Here is a 4808-nt window from a genome sequence, read left to right as displayed (position 1 = left end):
CCTTGTTAAATCTGGTCTTTTATAGATTCATTCATTGAGCCTGCATTGGGTTTATCATCCCTCATATTCCATCACAACTTTCCTCGTGCCCCCACTGCTCACACTGTATCCTGACCCCAAATCTGTTGTACGCTGGTTTCCTTTTTTATGTGAGGCATGCAAAGAGCCCTAGTCAGAAAACCACTATTAGAATCCTGGTCCTAAACCTTAATAGTTATGTGATGGTGGGCAAATGGTTTAACCCATCTATGAAACAAAATTTGGGGTTGAATTAGAGCTCTGTTACCCATTTCAGCATAAATGCTCAAGAATTTTGAACACTCAAGTAAAACATACTCAATACCTGGTGGAGATGGCCTGGCCTTGAGCTCCTTCAAGCTGCGGAGCTTTCTGGCTGGCGTTCAGGAGGATTTTCTCCACACAGTGGAAACTAACCTCCCCGGACTCCAGTTTCTTCCTTCTGAGTTTGTTTATGGCTGAATGTAACCTGTGGAACAGAGCTGTGGCATCGCCTGGGAGCTTGTTAGAAATGCAGAATTCTAGGCAACCCCAAGAACTGCCTTAGAATCTGCATTGTAACAAGGCCCCCAGGTGGCTGGTGTGCATATTAAAGCACAGACTTAGTCTTTCTGTGAATAGGCTTACACCTAGTCTCTGCCAGCTAGATCGGCTCCATTGAATCATGTGACAACATGGATGAGCCCTGAAGACACCATGTTGAGCAAAATTAGCCAGACACAAAAGGACAAATATTGTGTGATCTCACTGATATGAAATAATTAGAATAAACTAACTCATAGAGCCAGAAACTAGAATTCAGGTCACCAGGGGCGGGGGCAGGGGTAGGGAATGGGGTGTTAATTCTTAATTGGTGGAGTCTCTGGAGTGTATATGTTTTGGTAATGTATAGTGGTGATGGTAACAGCATTGTGAATGCAATTAAAACCACTAAGTTATGTATCTGAAAGTTGTTAAAAGGGGAAATTTTCAGTGGTTTATATGTTGCTAGAACAACAACAAACAAACAAACATAGGACTGTACAACACAAACAGTGAACCCTAATGTAAACTATGGATTATAGCTAAGAGTACATTAGAATAATATTTTCATCAATTTAAACAAGGTACCATGTCAAAGCAAAATGTTCAAAATGGGGGTGGGTTTATGGGAACTCTATTTTGTGCATGATCTTTCTATAAATCTACAACTTCTTTAATTATTTTTTCAAATAAAATAAAATAGTGGCTCTCAAAGAATAGCCCCAGGACAAGCAGAATTGCCTGATATCACCTGGGAACATACTGGAAATGCAAATTTACAGGCTCTACCCTGAACCTACTGGATCAGCAACTGCGAGGGCAGCAAGGTGTGTTTTAACAAGCCCTCCAGGTGATTCTGATGTGTGCCAAAATTTGGTCTTTATGGCTGAATGGAAAATCCCTAGGCCCTTTTCCCCTGACTGTAAAGTTGTCCTTGGATTCTATCTTCCTGACCCCACTGCTGCTATCATACTATTTCCCCTTTAAAACTCTGACCAAAGGCAAAGGAAGGAGGGGTAGATATTTTCTTGATATACAGTAGTTTAGTTGAGATGGCATGATTTTCAAAGAGTTCTAAATTCAAAGAACAAAGGTTTTTAAATAAAGTATTTAAAATAAAGTACAGTGAAATTTGCAGAGTATCTGATTACCTGTAGCTAACTTTAGCCAAGGAGAAGTACTGTCCTACTCCACCGTCTATCTGAAAAAGTACTCATTGTGATGATATCCTAGAATAACAGAAAACAATCAAAAAGGGAACAGGAGGAGACAGCTTCCTGAAAATCATGAAACTTGTAAAACTACCCACTCCCCCAAGCAGATGGCCGTTTATGTTTATTATACAGGGCATTAATTCTTGCAGTTATTATTCCATCTCCTTTTTCTCACCCTTCAGCTTCCAGACTAGAATATGGTTGGGGACTCAGTGCAGGGCCTTCTAAAGCAAAAAAAGCAGCCTTACTTTGGTTTCTTCCCTTAAAATGCAGAAACAGACACAGTTTTAAACCAATATGGTTTTAATTTTCCGTTTGAGTTTCCATGCAATGAAATGTTGTGTCAAACTAAATTCCTCAAATCTAAACAAGTGCCAGTCTTCATAATCAACTTTGGAGTGTACTAGTGTTTTCACACATTTCATTCACCCTTTTCAAGGCTGGTACTTCAGTGTTCTAGTAAAATGTAAAGCACCATCTGTGTTCCCAGGAGCTATTGATCTGGGCAAGGAGCCCAGGAGAAAAGCTGCTTTCAACTTCTCGTGGATAGTCCTCCCTTTGCAGTTATTTCCTGGTTGTTGCCGACTTGCCCACAGGAAGGATGGAAGGTACCCTGCCTCAGTATTTTTCCACTCAAACTGAGCCTAGGCCCTGCAGGGGAGGGTGTTCAGACAGACTTAGTCACAAAACCCGTTTCCTATTATCCCCAACAGTTACTACGGTTTCTTTTAGCATCTGGTATTAAGCTACCAACTCAGTCAATGGCTTCCTTAAAACAGTCCATCTGCTTGAACCATCTGATTGACCAGAAGAAAACCAAGAAAAAACCCAGGCAAAAGCTAACTCCATGTATTTATTCTGCTTCTCCTTCAGTTCTATCAGTTTTTGCCTCATATAAGTTGATGTTCTCCTCTTAGGTGCGTACACATTTAGGTTTATGTCTTCTTGGAAAATTGATTCCTTTATCATTATGTAATGCCAACATTTATCCCTGATAATTTTCCTTGTTTTTGAGTCTGCTTTGTCTGAAATTAATATAGCTACTCTAGCTTTCTTTTGATTAGTGTTAAGGTGGTATATCTTTCTCTACTCCTTCACTTTTAACCTATCTGAGTCTTCATGTTTAAAGTGAGTTTCTTTCAGACAACATATAGAGTTGCTTCTTGTTGTTTTATCCATGCAAAATCTCTTTTACTTGATGTATTTAGACCATGCACATTTAAAGTAGTTATTGATATAGTTGAATTAATATCTACTGTGTTTGTTAACTGTTTTCTATTTGTTGCCTTTGTTCTTTGTCTCTATTTTCCCTCTTTTTTTTTCCCTTTACCTTCTCTGGTTTGATTGAGCATTTTGTATGATCTCTAAGTTGTAGTTCAGGAGAATCAGCTTTATCTACAGCATAGACACATACTCTTTCACAATATTCTATTAGACTGCATTATCCCTTTAACACCAATGTTTTAATTCTCTCAAAATTTTATTTTCTAGCTCTTGCTGATTAGGTCAAATATTTTCATCTTCAGGATCACATTTTATCTGGGATAACAGATGTAGCCCAAGGTGAAAATGCAACCAGATTCTAATACTTAGAAAATTAGCAATGATTTGGATCCATAACACAATGGGAAACTTTACAATGTAAATTTATGAACTCAACTACCCAGAATCTTTAACAGCACGTTCATCTAAATTGTGATGAAAGATAAAAAAATTGATATCCCAATATGACTTCCAAAGTGACTTTTGAGTACCTCACACCACTTATATTTTAAGCCAACAAATTCTAGACTTAACCTCAAATTTTGACTCAAATTCCTGAAGCTATGTGTGTGGGAACAGTTATCAAAGAGCCAAACATAATGGTGACCATTGAATTTTATGTATATAAATAAAATAAATACTATCATGTAGTATCAGTGCTTCCCTTTAGCGCTTATGAAAAAAAATCCAGAGAGAAATTCCTAACCAGGCTTTACAAGATGATTATTGTTTTATCCTCTGCTTTGTTTCTCAGCTTTGTAAATGCCACTCGAGATCTATGCTCTTTTCTCTAGCTATTCAGAACTAATTTAAGTTCCTAGAATGAAGTTTGGTTTTCTTTTCCTCTGAAACTTTGGATAATATCCTTTTCCTTGAAAATACTATCTAGTCCATCCCATTTTTATTAATTAATTAATTAAACAATCTTTTAAGAACTTACCCTGTACCTGGCATTGGTCTAAGAAGGGGAAGAAACTATAGTGAACTAAACAGACAAATGTCCCTTATCCTCCTGGAGCTTCCTTGCTAGTAGGAGGAAACAAAAGCAAATAAAAACTAAATAGATAATATGCAAGATGATGATAAGAACTCTAAAGAAAATTACATTAGGAAAAATGGAATTAAGGCATGTGGCTATTGGTGGAGGTCTGCTAAATTATTATAAATCAAACTCTGGTTAAATCACTATCAGGTCAACTTTAAATCAACTTAGTGAGTACACAAGGTGAAGGGGCTGGCCTTGGAGAAGAGCATGCAAAATTCATTCCCAGTAGCAAGAAGAAAGGCATGGCTGCAGATGTGGGCAGGTTGAAAGATGTGGAGGCAAGAGCTTCTTCTCTGACTACTTCTATTTTTCCAGTGAAGTAGGAGCAAGGCAAAGAGGACAGAGGAGGATATGTTAGAGCCTTAAGGAACAAACTGAAAGGGTGAAGTGGTTGTAAAGGAGAATGAATGTGTGAGTGGACATGGAAAGGTGAGTTTGGTGCAGTGCCAAGCACTCCCTTGTTAGGGGTCAAAAATTTAAACTAAGACCAATCACCATAGTTGGGCTTTTTTTCCAGCTGTGTTCAGTTGCTTGAATGCAGGAGGAGAGTAGGAGGAAATTTAATTTAGCTGGGGTTGGATATATTTAGTCCTGGCTAATATCCTTCAGTTTTTAGCTTAGAGTTTTTGCTTTTTGTCTTTTGTTTTTTTACTCCGAACAGCCTTCTCCGAACAGCATATTGCACTTATCTTAAAACTTATTATACTAAATTTTAATTTCCTATAAACTAGTTCATATTTCCCACT

The sequence above is a fragment of the Choloepus didactylus genome, chromosome 6 (genome assembly GCF_015220235.1).
Source record: "Choloepus didactylus isolate mChoDid1 chromosome 6, mChoDid1.pri, whole genome shotgun sequence".
In the NCBI taxonomy this organism is placed as follows: Eukaryota; Metazoa; Chordata; class Mammalia; order Pilosa; family Megalonychidae; genus Choloepus; species Choloepus didactylus.
This window is presented reverse-complemented; position numbering follows the sequence as displayed.